The sequence below is a fragment of the Tursiops truncatus genome, chromosome 10, assembly GCF_011762595.2.
Source record: "Tursiops truncatus isolate mTurTru1 chromosome 10, mTurTru1.mat.Y, whole genome shotgun sequence".
Taxonomy (NCBI): Eukaryota; Metazoa; Chordata; class Mammalia; order Artiodactyla; family Delphinidae; genus Tursiops; species Tursiops truncatus.
Genome location: NC_047043.1, coordinates 27,927,585 through 27,945,286, shown reverse-complemented (window position 1 = coordinate 27,945,286; position 17,702 = coordinate 27,927,585). Strand labels below are relative to the sequence as shown.

The 17,702-nt window shown below is 42.7% G+C and overlaps 1 long non-coding RNA gene across 2 annotated transcripts; it reads left to right on the top strand.

Moving 5' to 3' along the window:
- Positions 1-10,244: 10,244 nt before the first annotated feature.
- On the top strand, positions 10,245-17,569 carry LOC109552547 (uncharacterized). Of its 2 annotated transcripts, none has more exons than XR_004528413.2 (4): positions 10,245-10,520; positions 12,739-12,881; positions 13,337-13,434; positions 16,113-17,569. It is a non-coding gene; the product is annotated as an uncharacterized lncRNA (long non-coding RNA). The 2 variants fall into 2 exon arrangements; XR_002179368.3 differs by having other exon boundaries at positions 12,739-12,926; positions 13,358-13,434.
- Positions 17,570-17,702: the final 133 nt, after the last annotated feature.

The following is a 17,702-nucleotide window of genomic DNA, read 5'->3' as shown; positions in this document are numbered from 1 at the left end:
TCTCCATTTTTTCCTGCAATGTGTTCTGATATCTACCAGATCAAATTCCCTCCAGGGTCACTTGTGTAACAAGCTCACAAAATAGTGAGCTTGTGCTGTGGGCTTCTTAAAGACATTGTGGTACAATCTCTCTCATTTTGCCACCTGTCTTTTCCCCAAGGGCCTCGTACAATTCACACAGAGTTGGGGTCCGACACGACAGCCCAGAGCAGGTGGTCAGTGGGGAGCCCATGGTGCCATGACCCTGACTGAAAAAGCAAATCCAGATTCAGCTCGAATTCTAAGCAGAAAATGACTTTTCTCTCCAAAAGGGGGTCAAAATGTCCATCTTGTGGTTGATGACATGACTACAGGGTCACAGAAGCAGGGAACAGTACTACCCCAGAAAGGGCATAGTCACCTGAAGGACTTCAAGATGTAGAACATGCGGTGTAGGAGGCCAGGGTGGGACAGCATCACACAGCTCTTCCCACCAACAAGTCACAGAACAGCCAGGCCCCTGCAGTGGGCTTTCGGGAGAAGCAAAACGTTCCACATCGGCTGGTATCAGCTGGGAAAGGCTCAGGGCTTATTTTGAGCAGGTGAGAACTAGTGATGATCTATGATTCTTAATGGCAACAAAGGTCCTGGATTATGAGAAAAAACAACCCCCTGGGGGTCTGAATGGCACTAAATTGAATTAATAAGAATTGTCTTCTTTTTCTTATAAAATAAGTTTTTGTAAGAGAGGGTCTATAGACAATGCAAAGGGCAAAGGAAAGTTGCATTTCAGTATTTTAATTCACTATTGAGCAGTTTTTTCCACTCTTGAACTAGGGGAAAAGAGTTGAGATTTGGATTCTAACCTGGGCTTGCATTCCCCCTCTCAGGAAACTTGGGTAAATTTCATCACATGTTTGGGTCTGTTTTTTCAACTGAAAAATTAGGATCTTGAATTTTAATAGCAGTTCTAACGTTCTAGATACAGATTACAAAAGCAGTGTGTTTAGTGTTACACCTTCTTGTCCTTGGTGCCACGTACATGAACAGTTGGTAATTTCTCCTCTTTAGGGGGTTACTGTTGTCTCAGCTTGGAGAGGGCTTCCACAGTCAGTGATGTCTACCTACGAGGCCACCAGCTCTTGCAAAGGCAAGGAAGTAGGGGCATCTAGAGCCCTTCACCTGAGACCAAAAACCACAGGGCTCCAGGAAAACAATAGCATCCACACTGAATAAAGGTGCTGGGACATAAGTCCGGAAGTGAAACAGAATTGGAGCAGCCAGTAAATTTTTTAAAATTAATTTTATTGGAGTATAGTTGATTTTCAATGTTGTGTTCGTTTCTGGTGTACAGCAAAGTGGATCAGTTATACACATACATATATCCACTCTTTTTTAGATTCTTTTCCCATATAGGTCATTATAGAGTATTGAGTAGAGTTCCCTGGGCTACACAGTAGGTTCTTATTAGTTACCTATTTTATATACTGTAGTGTATATATGTCAATCCCAATCTCCCAATTTATCCCTCCCCTCTTGCCCCCTTGATAACCATGTTTGTTTTCTACATCTGTGACTCTATTTCTGTTTTGTAAATAAGTTCTTTTGTACCGTTTTTTAGATTCCACATATAAACGATATCATATGATATTTGTCTTTGTCTGACTTACTTCACTCAGTATGACAATCTCCAGGTCCATCCATGTTGCTGCAAATGGCATTATTTCATTCTTTTTTATGGCCAAGTAATATTCCATTGTATATATGTACCACATCTTCCTTATCGATTCCTCTGTTGATAGGCATTTAGGTTGCTTCCATGACCTGGCTACTGTAAATAGTGCTGCAATGAACATTGGGGTGCATGTATCTTTTCAAATTATAGTTTTCTTCCAGATACATGCCCAGGAGTGGGATTGCTGAGTTATGTGGTAGTTCTTTTTTTATTATTTTAAGGAACCTCCATACTGTTCTCCATAGTGGCTGTATCAATTTACATTCCCACCAACAGTGTAGGAGGTTCCCTTTTTCTCCACAGGAGGGGCCAATAAATATTAAACCACACAGTGGTGGAAGAAATGTTCATATATTGAGATATGGAGAAGTCCTTCTGGCTTACACATGATTTGACTTGAATTTTATGCAAATTAGAACAGCCTGTCTTATGGCCTGTTAAACCATATGCATTGTACATCTGCTTTAACCATTCAAGAAGACAATACATTGAAAAATCAAAATGGACTAACTATGGTTCAGGCATTCAAAATGGAGCCGGATGGCCTTTGTGGATGTGATTTCAGACACATTCCTGCGTCACTGAGAACTTGAATTTTCTGAACTGTTTCAGAGTCAAGGACACCACCAGCCATTCTGGAAACAATGTCCGCTAGCAGCTGCCAGCTACAACCTTACGGTCTCAAGGTCTCCCCTTGTAACTACACAACCATTCTGGACTCCAACCAATCCTTACTTGACAAGCACCTTGTCAGTTGCAGTCCTAACTCTTGACAAACAATTTATGTAACTTTGTGGTATATACGCCTCCGCTGTTTTTTAGTCCAGCGGAACACAATTCAAGTGCTTCTTGAATCTGTGTCTCCTGGGCTACAGTCCCCAGTTTGGCTTGAATAAAATTCTTTTCTATTCTTATTATAGATTGTTTATTGATTATTTCCCGTGAACCACAGGAACTGAGCTGAAAGGACTAGTCCTTTAAAAAAGAAAGCAGGAAGTGGCTTGAGGTAAATTGATGAATACAATGAAAAGGAAATACTTTGCTCTTGGGAGTAATTCACCATCACACTCTGTTCCAGCAATCAGACTCTTAGAGTTAGCCAGCTGGCTTATTCTGGGATGGAGAATAACACTGGAAGAGAAAGATAACAAGATCGCTTGCAGATCAAATTTGAGCCTAAAAGCCTATTTAGTGATTAAGATGGGAAATGAAGTTGTTGACTACTTAAATGACGGAATTGAGCAAAGGTGAGGGGTGGGCAAGGAAGAGGGGATGTAAGTGAAAACTGGGAGGGTGAGATTCAGAACTTTACAAGTAAGTTTTTTGTTGTTGTTTTTGGTTTTGGCCACACTGTGCGGCTTGTGGGACTTTAGTTCCCCGACCGGGGATTGAACCTGGTCCCCTGCAATGAAAACGTGGAATCCTAACCCCTGGACTGCCAGGGAATCCCCAGATGGCTGAGAATTCAAAGCAATGTACTTTCCCATGTTAAACAGTACTGGAACTGAGCATTCTTTCCTGTCCTGATGTGAAATAACCCAGAAAATACACAAAAATAGATTAAGACCTTGCTCTCCAGGAAATATTTATTCCTGGAAGATAAGCCCTGAACCTTGTAAAAGAGCTCTTTATCAAGAGTAACCTCTTGCTCTTCAAGACTTGCTGAAGACTTTGGTCTTGTCCACCTAGCCAAGCCATTGGACTACAAACTCTGCCCACTCTCAACCAGTTCCTAATTTTTTAAAAGACCTAACAACCCTATAAATATCCTCCCCTGACTTCCTTCTTTTGACACCTATGAAGGCCATCAAAGTGGTGTTCTCTTGCTATGTATAATGGGTGTAATTGCCTTAGCACTGCTTGATCAGTGGAGTTTTCTGGTGGTCTTTTGGGCAGCTGTCAAAAATGAAATGTTGCTCTAAGCTATGAAACAAAAGTTTTATTATAACTTGTCAGAAATGAGGCCGCTATGTCATACCAAATTGCCTTTACATTTTGAATCTTGTGTTAATTGTCAAGGTTTCTTTGGATCCTTCCAAAAATTTTGGATCTAGTAATACTTGAATTCTTTTCACCCTTGAAAATTCAAAAAGCTCAGAAGCTTTATTTCCCAAATCAGTCCTGTGGCAACTCTTACCCTCCTTCCTTCTTCCCTCTCCTCCCACCCCCAGAAGGCAGAAGAAGGTGACCAGGGACCGATTTGAATTTGAGGCCATGCACCTTCAAGGATGGTTGAAGTACCTATGGCTATTAAATGCATTCAAAACCAAACATTTACTGCGTATTGTTGTTGAAAACAAGCACAGCACTTGTTTTCCTGGAAGAGGAGGAACAGACAACCTCCAAATCAATGAATAGATAGATATAGATAATTATCATTTTATACAATTATACTATTGTATAATTATAATTGTATAATTGTAGATAATTAGAAATTGGAAAAAAATGAACTGAGAGATACAAACAAGGGGCATTAATTTAAGATGATGGGGTTGGTAGGTAGAAGGATGAAGGGACTTATTTAGAGAAGATGGTCAAAGAAGCCCTCCCTGAAAGGTTTACTGGAGCTAAGACCTCAGAGAGGGCAAGGCTGGACAAAGGTGAAGCAGGGGAGTAGTCTAGGACACAAAATTTAAGGAGGCCCTCCCTCTCAGGTTTATGTAAGCGTAGGTTCGACACTTCCATGGCCCTGAGATCGAGAGCCTCCTTAAGATTTGCTCCCAGGTGCCTCTCTCCTCACCTTAGGGGAGGAGAAATAGCCAGTCTCACAGGGATCGGTGTGTGTGTGTGTGAGTGTGTGTGAGTGTGTGTGAGAGTGTGTGTGTGTGTGTGTGTGTTGAAGAAGGTAGTGGGGTGAGGGGCTGGGGAGAAAGAGTCACAGAAGAGTGAGCCTAGGCAGAAGAAACAGGATACACAGTGGCCCAGAGGTGGAAAAGAGGTTGGTCTGTTTCTGGAGCTGAAAGGATGCCCTCACATCTGGATCAGAGTGGACAGAGGGAGGAGAGCCCCAAGGTGAGGCTGGAGAGGCAGGAGGTCCCAGGTGAACTGGACCTTGTAGGCCCCTTGAGGTACATAGCCCTCATTCTCAGTGCAATGAAAATAGGTTTGAATCTGGGAAATGATACTAATGAACATATGTTTGAGCAGATTTCTGCAAAACTGATTGGAAGGGAGCGAGGGTGAAATCAGGGAGACATTAAGAAAGTGTTTGTATTCCTGCAGGCAAGAGAAGATGACCTGGACCAATGGAGGTAGATAGAAATGGACAGAGTTGGGATCTCTTTTGAGGAAGAAGTCGTAGGATTGCTGACATGTGAATGTGGAGCTTAGGAAAGAAACGTGGCTGGAGATCTAAGCTGTGGAACTGGATGAGCTCCTCTAGGGAAAGAGAAAGAGGAAGGGAGGGAGGAGAGGAAGTGAAGCAGAGAGAAGAGGAGCTGGCTTGGGAAACTCCACACTCAGAAGTTGCTAGAGAAGAGACCAGAGAGGAAATCAGAAGGTGAGGACACACAACACCCTGTCCGTTGACAGATGAATGGACAGACGTGTAGTAATACACACACAGTGGAATATTACTCGGCGACAACGTGGATGAACCATAAGTGAAAGAAGCCAGTCACAAAAAGACAAATATTGTATGATTCCACATATACGAGATATCGAAAGAAGTCAAACTCATAGAAACAGAAAGTAGAAGGTTGGTTACCAGGGGAGGGGTTGCAAATAATGGGGTGTAATTGTTCAATGGGTATAGAGTTTTGGTTTTGCAAGGTGAAAACGTTCTAGAGATCTACTGCATAAATATGTGAATATAGTTAACACTACCAATTTTTTAAATGGTTACAATAGTAAATTTTATGTTATATATTTCTTTGGATTGCATAAAAATGTGAATATACAATTTTTTTCAGTGGTTACAAATGGTAATCCTTCTTTATTGCAATTAAAGAAAAGCAATTTTAAAAAAGAATGGTGTTTCTATAAACAGCCTCACAGACATAGAGAACAGACTTGTGGTTGCCAAGAGGAAGGGGAGTGGGGGAGGAATGGAGTGGGAGTTTGGGATTAGCAGATGCAAACTATATATAGAATGGATAAACAACAAGGTCCTCCTGTATAGCACAGGGAACTATATTCAATATCCTGTAATAAGCCATAATGGAAAAGAATACGAAAAAGAATATATATGTGTCTAACTGAATTACTTTTCTGTACAGCAGAAATTAACACAACATTGCAAATCAACTACACTTTAATTTAAAAAAATTTTTTTAAAAAGGGTCAGCTACAAAACAAAACAAAAAGAATGGTGTTTCTATAAAGGGAGAAGTGGTCAACTGAGTGGAGGGTTGCCAAGAGAGCAAGCAAGAAGAGAACACAGAGTTAATACTTAGGGTCACCAAGATGGAGAACAAACGCCGGTGACCTTTGTACAGATGGCTGCAGTGGCATGAAAGAGGAAGCAAAATTGAGAGAGAACTGAAGGTTAGGAAGTGGACACAGCCCTTGTGGACAGTTCTCAGGAGAAGGTTAGCTAAGAAGGAAGTCGTGGGGCAGAGTGAGTAGGAGGGAGAGCTAGTCTTTTGGTTTTTTAGGAAAGAAGAGACTTGAGTATATGTGAAGGTTAATGGGATGATCCATTGTAGAGGGAGAGGTTGATGAGGCAGGAAATAGGAAATCTAATGGAACGTCACCCTAGAGAAGATCTGAGGAGATGGGGACAGAGGTCCTGGGAAGAGACAAGTGTTGACAGGAAGACAGATGCTTCTTCTAACATGACAGGAGAGAAGGAGGAGAAGGTGGGGCTGCGTGAAGGTGGGTTTGTGGGTTTGGAGGTGAGAAGTGGATAGAGTTCTCACCTGGTTTCTATTTTCTTTGTAAAACGTGAGATGAGATTGATGGTGTGAGGACTGGGGGGAAGTTACATCAGCGGTTTGAAGAGAGCGAATATATCTCATCAGTCATCCAGGATCATGGCAGAATGAGCCTGCCAGAGAATCACAGCAAGACTGACCAACCCATGAAGGGGCTGTGCAATTCTGCATTCGTTATTTTAAAGTGATAAATATATTTTCTATTTTATCAATTGTAAGTCACACCTCTGAAATTGAGATACACTCTGGTATTGTTCCATGGTTTCCTAGCATTGATTCAGAGTTTAATTACCTGCATTGTTGTTTCTGAGAGGTCCACAAAGCAACGGGCATCTTTTAATCAATGGCATCTTAGAGGCAGTGAAATACGGTAATTTTATTCCCGCCAGGTTCAGCTGCTAGTGTGCAGATGTGGAGAAGGCCTTTCTTTCAGGGTTTCAAAGACAAGACAATAGCTGTCAGTCACAAAGAGACCTATTTGAGTCCACTCGAGGAATAATATAATTGCAATGTGATTGTAAGCACTGACTTCTGAGGAGATCAGCTCTTCATTACTGGAAGTGTTTCATCGGAAGTTTGGTCTACGAGGCCAATCTCTAAAATCTTTTGCCAGGTTAAGACTCTCATAAAATCCTCTTGTAAGCTTAACTGCCATGAGATGACAGTTCAAAATCCCTTCACCAAGGTGTCCTATATTAGATGCTCAGGAGCTGTGTCCTACATGGAGGTATGGTTATTGAAGGAAGGGTCCAAAATCATGTCTCCATCCATCAAATATTTATTAATTACCTACTCTATGCCAAGCAGTCTGTTACTTTGGGAGGAAATAAAAATAAATAAAAATCTAGGTGTCTGACCTAAAGGAGTTTATAATCTGCTATAAGAGACAGTTAACAAACTAAGAATTGTCACCAGAGGTGTTCATTCATCCAATCACTTGTGTAACACGTATTTATTGAGCTCCTACAAAACACCAGGCACAGTTCTAGGTGTGGAAATACAGCAGTGATAAAATTCACCAGGTTCCTGCCCCCATGTTCTTTACCTTCTAGTGGAGGAAGACGATTAACCAAAATATTCCAATAAGTATGATCATTTGCACTAGTGATACGTATGAAGAAAATATTGGAATATGATAGGGAATGACTGGGGTGCTACAATCAGAGTATCAGTTTGGCTACAAGTAACAGAAAACCTAATTGTCACAGCAGTCCTAGGAGCATTAATTATTTATTTTAAAAGTCCAGAGGTTATTGATCCCAGAGTGGGTTCAGTAATTTAGTGGTGTCATTAAGGACCAAGCCTTTTTCCATCCTTCTATTCCTCCATCCTCAACATATTGACGTTTTCCTCAGGCTTATTGCCTCATGGTTGCAAGATAGCTGCCATAGCTGCAGACATTACATCCTCCTACAGTTTCCAAAGCCAGAAGGGAGAAAGGGGTAGGTGAAGAAGGGCAAGATAACTATTTTTTTCCTAATGTAGCTCCCTTATTTTATCAGGAAAAATCCCTCCTAGAAGCTCTCTTTTCTCCCAATAGACTTCCCCTAAGGCTCATAGAACACAAATGGTCATCTGCCTACAGTGACCAGCAAAGAGGACCTGTATTGCCACAACTGGTTCAAAATAATGATGAGTTATCAAATCTAGATTTTTGGCAAGAAAGAAGACAGAATGACCTTGGGTAAGTAAATAATGACTACCAAATCAGGGGATGCTTCTCTGAGGAGATGACATTTGAACCGAAACCTCAGTGATGAGGTGGTGTCGGTCTTGTGTACCCTGTACCATGGTGGTGTAGAGGCAGGACCTGGGCCAGGCTAGTTGGTCATGGAAGTTTCGACAGCAGAGGAGACACCTGAGGACAAGAATGAGTCACCAGGTGAAGCTCTGGGTGGAGATGGGCAGAGGTCTTTCAGGCTGCTGGAGGGGCTAACGGAAAGGAGAAGGAATGTGACCAATTTGTAAGCGAGAGCGAGACAAGACGGGTTAGGTCGCAGCCCTGGTGAAGATGACTTCAGATGGGAACATTCTGATCCCGACACTACAAAAGTAGGGATAAGGTAACGGTGTGCAAAAGGAGGATACGCAGCTTCACTTCAGGCTGTGGAGGAGGCTTCCTCAAGAAAGAGACAGTTGATTTGGAGTTTCAGAGACTTGAAACAACACGATGAAAAAGCTTCAACAAGGCATCACCAGTGTGTAATGTGTGAGTCAGGGAGCGACTGATGATGAGATTGGAGCCACGCTGGGGAGTTCTGCTTTATTTAATTTGGGCCAGTACTTGTCTTTTCAAAAGCTGAGAGTCCCTGGTAAAAATAAATGAGCTGGTTTTCTCCTTTGTGCAGTGTGAAGTTGGGCTTGGAGGATCTCCAAGAACACCTCCATCATTTATATTCCGGGTCTCTAGTAGATGCTCAAGAAAAGTTTACCGAGCAAATGAACTATGAACAAGCCTCAGTCTTTCCTGTTGGCAAAACTTGGCCCATCAGTGTCAATTGGACTTGTCCTTCCAGGCCTGACCTGGCCCTGCAGACTCCATGAAATGGCCCTGGGCCAGCCTCCATCAACCCTTCCCTGCTTTGGACTTACTGCTTCCACTCTTAGCTGAGGAGGCCTTGTACATTCCCCACATTCATGTTTCTTTTCTTCCCAACTAGACTGTGAGCTCTGAGCAGTCAGGAGGGATATTTACATAAATCAATATATCCACAAACATATGGGACACTGGGTATATGGCATATACACAATGAAAATATTGAATTTTTCCATCTGATGAATGGACTTGAGTGGATTTCAACCCCACAGGGGATTCTCAAATCTCTGGTTGTTCCCGAGAAGATTCAGAGCAATCCAGGAAGCAAAATGAGGATGAGGGAGCTCAGCGATTGAAAATGAGGAGCACCTCTCACTGTGTTACAAGAACTCCTTAATGTGGGTTTTGAAAATTACCATGCCTTAGTTAAATGTGAGTGTAGTCTTCAGTGAGCTAGAAAGTCCATGAATGCTAAAAAAATTTGGAAATGATCTGTGAGTGTTTCAAAGTTAGAAAGACACATCACTCAGCATGTTGTCTTCCAAGAGCCTTGGTCCTTGTGTCTGTCAGTAGAGGCTAGGTTATGCTGAAGTAACAAATAGCCCCCAAATTTCAACAACTAGAAACAATCAAGGGTCACATTTTGCTCATGCCCATCACAGGTCAGCAGGAACCCAGGATGGAGTGGCTACCATTTTGAATTGCTGGTCACCACGGCAGAGCAACTTGCCTGACCCCTCCAACCACAAGGAGGTTAGGAATGGCAATGCCACCTGGTACCTGAACTAGGGACATCCAAAAACAATTAGAGAACCATGCTACCATAATCCTAGTTACCAGAAAGCCAGCCAAAGACAGAGCTCCAAGCACAGACACTTGAGTTTTCTATATCCCATTTTCAGGCTTAGGCAGATGCATGAGGACGTTAGTAGCTACGGCCAAGTACCACAGATCTTGTGCCACCTCTATAGTCCTGGATCCCTTGCCAGAAAGGAAAGCCTTGGCTATCTGTGAGAGTCTGCGTGTGTCACCCAGTGTGTGACTCATCCATTCTCCGGTACTCTGTCCCTCCCACCTCAGGAGCTATTCCCAAGCAGGATTTGCCTGTCAGGCTGCAGGGCCCCTGCGTATGGGGCTGGCTGCCTGTGTCAGAGCAAGGCCAGCCTGAATGCCTCAGCCTGGGGAGCCACCATTCAGGGCTAAATTGACAGCTCAGAGATACAGGAGTTCAGCCTGCTAATTTGCTGCAAGATACGGCAAAGGAAAGCCACTGACACCTGCGTCTCCAGCTGCCAGGAAGTGGGGCGAATTTGCCAGTGACTTTGTCGTTGTCTAGCCACAGTGAGTAGTCCCATGTTCCTCCTCCTCCAAGGACTTCCTTGGGAGAATTTCAGAGGTGAGCAGCCAATTATGATTCTACACTTTCGAGGTTTTGTAATTTGAACATAGGGAGTAAGTATTCAAAAGGAATTTGGTAACCTGGGGGCACTTGACATAATTCAATAAGAGCACTAGTCTGTATGAAAATATTTTTGCTTTTACTGATTACTCTCTGCTTCTCTGATCCCATGCAAATATCAGAGTCCAGGAAACTGGAATCTTTAAAGGAATTATTTTCTTCTTCTCATGACCTGAAAGTGATTAAGTACAACTACAGAAGCTAATTCACTTTTCTAACCATTATTTTCCCTCATCACACTTTGTAATGTTTTATCTATAATTTTGACTTATTATCAAGACATCACCAGCTTTAAAGTCTCCTTGAATACAGAGGAATATTTTTACACCTTCACATGCACAGATACACACACACACACACAAATCCTGCACTTCCAATACTAACCTATGGCATTAAGAATTCCTGATCTTGGACATTATTTTCCTCAGATCAGACTTTCTCAGGAGGAATATAAACTTTGGAGAGATTTTTCTTGGCTCGTAAGCTTGTCTGCCTTGCATTGTTCTTTGCACGGGGAGGGTGGGGGAGGACACATAGACGTCTCCCTGTCCATTTCCTTTCATGTCCTTCCTTAAAATATTGTTGGAATTGATGCTTATCTCTATCCCTTCCTTTTTCTGAAGGATTCTTTGTCAGTATCTGTTGAGTGTGAATTTTGAAAGTTTAGTTCTGCTTAGAAACTTTTATCCTTTGAATCTTGAGTTTTTCCCCTCTAAAGTAAACTTGCAGATTAAAGAGTGAGGCTTGAATGGACCTCACCTTATTTGGATTTATTAAATTTTCCCTACAAAATTCATGCATATTCTTACAGTTTGGAAAAATCAGCTTATTTGTAGCTTGCAGAAATGATTTCAGGTACATTTCTGGGCAAATGCTTAGTCTTAAAAATTGCAAAACTTAAAAGACAGCAAAAACTATTTTCTGTCTTTGGGGATTGTATCCTAAGATCATACAGACCCAAATCCCTTTCCAAAAGTATTTACATGATAAAGAGTTATGGCATCATTGTCTTTTTACCCAATAAATGAAATTTTTAAACAGAAACCAAGACTCTTATTCAAATATGATGAGATCAGGGGACAGCTCTAAGCCTGGTGACTGCCTGGTGTTTCTAGAATTGGACATGGGAGCAGAGGCACAGGGGTTGGGAGTGGAAGTGTTTTGCCTGGGTCCAGGCAATAACCAATAACGGGGAGTAGTGTCTATAGACAATCATATTTCTAAATATGTCTAAAAAAATAGAACTAACTTATAGTCAGTCTACTTCTATTGTCAGCAAGTTCTGGTGATTCTAAACCACATCAGTAATAAAATACTCCTCCCCACTGGGGCAAACCACTCTCATCCCTCCCCACCCCAATCCCCTGGTAAGGCGCCTGCTTTGTACAAGATTCGACTTAATTCACCAGTGGCAAAACAATCTACGTTAGAACACAGTGGCTACGCGCTTCCACAAAGCCACGCTTTAACATATGGTCTACTTTCTTGAATCCCACTCTCTTGGGAATGCATGGCTTCTGTTTTTTAAAAAATATATTCCTCTTAATGTAATCTTCATCTCTCAAGTCAATAAACCCTCTGTTGTTGTTTTTAATTTAGGGATGAGGTTATAGAATTTTATCACCTCTGCATATTATTCCTGAATCTTTTGACTGCAGTAAACAAACTCCTAAGTCACACTACTTTAAGCCCTGAAGGTGATTTTATGATGATGATACTGGGGTATCTCATAGAACCCAGGGCATGAAATACAGGATCTTATAAATACAGGATTATAAAGAGTACCACCAGGATGCTCTTCATAACCTTTGTTTTTCTTGGTGTATCTACTTCATTTGGTGCTATTTTTCTTTCTGTAGTTGGGTTGTTCTCAATTCCATTATAGTAATATCACTTGAGAGTTTAAAAAAAAAACCCACTCATCCCTGAATGTTAACAAATAGTGCAATCTAGGTGAAGGGTATGTAGGGTTCACTGTACTATTCTTTCAACTTTTCAGTAGTAATGAAAGTATTCAAAATTAAAAGTTTGGGAAAATATTAGTGTCTGAGCCTTACTGCCAGAAATTCTGATTCAGTGGCTCTGGACATTGACAACCAGACCTTGGTAATGTGTAAAGTTGGAAATTACTGCTGTGCGCTGCTGTCTTTTTCAGCTTCTCTAGAAGAGAGTGAGTCCCATTTCTTTCCTGAAAATTCCTGGGATGACGACGACTGGTCCACCCAGCTTGGGTCAGCTGCCTTCCCCTAACCCAGTCAGCTCCGGACAGGCCCATCGTTCAGCATCGCTGCATGCATGGTAAACCCGGAAGATGTAGGCGGTTTCCAGAAAAGCATGGGCAGGGTAAGGGGTCAGCTAGGCAAAATGATTAATGATAGTAATAGTAATAGTAGTAGTAGTAACAGGTGTCCAGTGTATTCCTCCAATAGAAATGCAAACTGAGTCCTTAACCGCTACATTTGAGAATATCTGACTGTCGATAAGCCAAAGCCATTATTTCCTATTGTAGCTATTTTTCAAATTATGTCATTGTTTTCAAAGAATGGAATGATGGAGACTTATTCTTCGTTAGTTTAGTTTTAGTATCACATATAAGTGATAACATACAGCATTTGTCTTTCTCTGTCTGACTTTTTTCACTAAGCATATATACTATGCTTAGCGAAATAATTCTCCATGTGCTTTGAGTAATTGAGTAATTAAAAGCTTTGAGCTTTGAGTAATCGAAAACAGACTACTAACAACAAATCCAGTTATCCTTTTGTCTTCCACAGAACATTTCTTCTGATTTTTCTCGTCACCCCACCAAAGGGCCAATCTAGCAAACCAGGCTATACTCCTAACTTGGGAGGTGAGTACAAAGCAAAGGGGATCCCATATACATGGCCTGTATGTGATATTTCTTTTAAAAAAATCACAATTTGATTAATTCTAATCAGAAATGATTTTTTCTTGGTTGAAAGGATTCTTCTCATGCAACCTACTCTCACCTAGCTCCGGTTAGAGATATATTCACACTTCTAATTCTTGGACTTCTGAAATTCTTATTGTCCCTGCAAAACAGTCAGGCCTGTCCGAGGATGTGTGTAAATCAGCCTGAGTGTATTTGAGAGGGGAGTGAGCAGATGAGCTAGCGCTACCCAGCTGCTCCCTCTTTTCCTGCCCTTAAGTTCTCCATCCCCAGGACATCCTCCATGATATCAACAACATCCCCAAATTTCCCACTGTTGCGCCCTCTCTTCCCCAGTGTTAAAAGATCAAGGAATTATGCTACACACTATCCATGTGAGACCTTGGAGATACTGTAGAAGTTAATTTACATTTTCAGGAGGGTCTGAGACAGAGAGAAACAGAGGGAAGGGAACCACAGGGTGAAACAGACAGGGGCACTTAGCAACATGGCATGGCAACTCAGAGTTGGAAGAGAGCCACCAGATACCCAGACATGTGCGGCCAAGTCTTCCAATCCTCTAGCTCCATTTCCCTCTAGATCTAGAGAGAGAAGACCAGACAGGGAGATGGAGACACCCACGCTGGGACCTCCACCTTCACAGTGAGACAGAGAGATGCAGAGAGAGGCTGAGGGTTACAGAGAGAGACCCAGAGAAATACAGAAAGAAACAGAGAGAGCAACACACACAGAGACACATAGAATGACAGAGGCAGAGAGCTGTAGAGAAAGCCTTCCTCCCTGACCCCAGTACATTCGGCTCCAGCAGCCTCTGTGGCTGAGACCTTCTGCAACAACCCTTGTACAAAAAAGGACCTTGTACAAAAAAGAGGTCTTTTTCCAAGAGGAAAGGACGTGGTCCAGCCTGCAGAGAGACAAGGTTTGTAACTCAGCATTTGCAGATGAGAGAACAAAGCTGTTCCCTGGATTCCAGAGTGACTTAAAGGAAAGAGACTCACCCTTTGCCAAGGGGGCTCTACTCAGAGGGGCTTATTGTTCAAGAAAGAGTGAATCCACGATGCAGTTGTCATGAGGCTTTTGGCTCTTGCTGCTTGTCCATTAAAGCTGTGATTGTCTATTCTTGACCAGGTCATACATTTCAGGAGCGCAGGGCCCCCAGGAGAAATGTGCAGATTCCTGTCTTCTTGTCTCTGGGGAGTATGAAGGGAGCTTCCCTCTCAGTGCTGCTGATGGAGGAGGGCATGAAGTGCGGAGAGGATGGAAGCCCCCTGTCTAAGCTGTTCTGTGCTGCTAATGTTTCTCCCCTATCCACTGTCAACATCTACATATGCCATGCTGGGTTTCCACAGGGGGACAGCGGAACCTTGGTCTTGTCAGGGTCTCCGGCTCCATTGCTGTTGGAATCACGTTTATCCCCAGGAAGAGAGCTCTGGCTCAGCTTGGCAGTGGTGGCCTGGGATGTCAGCTGGCTGGATTCTGTGGGTTGCTGAGGGAAGGCCCTCATGAACAGCCACCAACAGTTGGGCCGACTCTAAGTAGGTCATTGCTGGTTCTTCTGGCAAAAGGAATCCAAGAGCCAGTATGTTAAACTCGTCCAAATTTAAGTTGATTGCATGGTCAGCCTGGCTTGGGCTTAGATGCAACTTCTTTGGCTGTGAGTCAAGCAAAAAGCACAGAGCTTTTGAGCCAGAAATGTGTTTATTTTAAGTGAAGGAGACTGAAGCCTGGAGTGATGGGTAACAGCTAATCAAGGCTTGAGCCAGAGGTAGAAACCCAAGTCTGCTGGCTTCCAGTCCTGGGCTTTCACCTCAAGACCAAGGAGCCACCAAGGGCCTCTCTGCCCTACTCTGACTACGTAAGATTAACCCCGACCAACAATATGGTGTTTTGAAACCTGTGATGAGGAAGGAGAAATATTATATTGCCAGTAGAGAGCTACTCATTTCCTTAACATTGTATGTGAACAAATTCAACATTCAAACCAGGAGCCACCTGACAGGAAGGCAGTATTATAGGTAAAAACCCTTCCAGAAAAAAAACAGAAGAAGCAGCTCCTTTATAAAGCCAGCACACAGGCAGATGTAACAGAAGAAAATGAGTGGATAAAGGAAAAGGGGCAACGGGTAGCCCCTAATTATCCTACCAAGAACCCAGTATTAATGATGTGATATTACAAATGGGAAAGGGAGACTCACTTTGTGAATGAGTAGGGCCTCTCTCTCACTTTTTTAATGACAAAAAACTTCCTCTAAGCAGGAAAGTTTGAGAAAGCAAAAGTATAATAATCAGCAGGTAGAAAAATATACAAACCGGGAGAACGAGTCATCTTAAGTGGCATTGCTCATCTTGGGACAACAATTGCACCCTTTTCAAATGAAGTCAGAAAGAAGTTTTAATTTGACATTTCCCAGTATCTCCGTAGGGTCTCTTCAAGGGAAGAGAATGGGACGGGCACAGTCCTGGTTTTCTCAATGCAGAGATTTCAGTATGAAGAAATGTCATTTATCCTAAGTCAACATATTGAAGTGAAGATGGAATCCCATGGAGCTAAATGGTTACAGGATTTTAACTCTGAAAAAACTTTAGAAAAGACTGAGTCCAATTGCCTTGTTTTACAGATGGGAACACTGAACACGAGACAGACAGACAGACAGACAGAGAGGTTGGCCTTTCATCTGTATTGTGCATGGAGCGATCACATCTAGTATGAAAACACACTCTGCTCAGATGTACTCACTCCTTGAGAGAAGATGGCGGGAAAGACGCTCTATCTTGGGATTATTATTAATTAAGAAAGGCTCATGGGGGCTTTCCTGGTGGCACAGTGGTTGAGAGTCCGCCTGCCGATGCAGGGCACACGGGTTCTTGCCCTGGTCCGGGAAGATCCCACATGCCGCGGAGCGGCTGGGCCCGTGAGCCATGGCCGCTGAGCCTGCGCGTCCGGAGCCTGTGCTCTGCAACGGGAGAGGCCACAGCGGTGAGAGGCCCGCGTACGGCAAAAAAACAATAAACAAAAAAAAAGAAAGCCTCATGGATGCTAACAGAGAAACTCTGGAATCATCTGGGAATCCCTTGAAGAAGCTGAGCCTCCTCTCCTGCTACCCACAGCCCAGTCTGCCCCATCCTGAAAGGTGTCAAGGAACTGCACGGATCAGGCTGACCATGGAAGACCCAGGGTGGAGACAGACGCAATGTCCCGTTCACACCTCACCAAGGAAGTGACTTGGTCAGGCGGCTCAAGGAGAAACTGGTGGTAACAGTGTCTAAGGCAGATTCTTGGGTAGAGCACCTAGTACTTGGTAATCCTCGGGAGAGTTATTTAAATTTCTGGGACTTTGGTTTTCCCAACCAGAAACTGAGCTTACCTCATAGGGTTGTTGTAAAGATTAAATGCATAAGTGGAGGTAAAATACTTAGACTAGTACTTGGCAAATAGTAATTGGCCATTAAAATGTTAGCTGTTTTTATTAGAGTACCTGTGAATTCATGCACACACCCACAAACACACACACACACACACACACACACAACCAAACACACAGCCATGACCTTTGGCCTGAGTTTGGATGAGACACTCTCATGGAGCTGTTCACTGACAGCTAAATGAAAGTGTTAAGTGTTGGATTCTCTTTCATCAGGGCTACCAGCCAGCAAAATGTGTGGAAGGATCTCTTCATTCAATGTTTCCAGAGTTGTCATATATGGTTCCCTGCCCTGGAAACAGTGTATGTCAGAGAGTGTACATATATTCAGGGCACTCCGAGCTCTGCAGCACTTTTTGCCTTCTCTGTGAAGTCTTCCCTGACCTGTCCAACCAGAAGTGCTGATTCTCCCCACTGATTTCCTACAATATTTATCATCTGTGCCATTCACTGTATAGTCAGTATTCACTGTGTAATATTGTTTATTTACTTTTAGCTTTTTTGTGTGCATGTATTTTCTTTCCCAGATAAGACTGTAAACCTTTGGGGACAGAATTACTCTTGTTACTCACTATGTCACTCACTTTTGTATGTCCAAAGAGCAGAGCAAGGTGATTTGCACATAGAATACGTTTAATAAAGTCCTTTGATGACACAACCAAAGGTTTGATGATACTGGCTTTTTTAATTTCCAAATGACACAGTACTAAACTAGTGACCAAAATGGAATGTCCTATTTCCACAACATCGCCTCCTCGAGCCTCATGACTACAAAAGACGTAACAA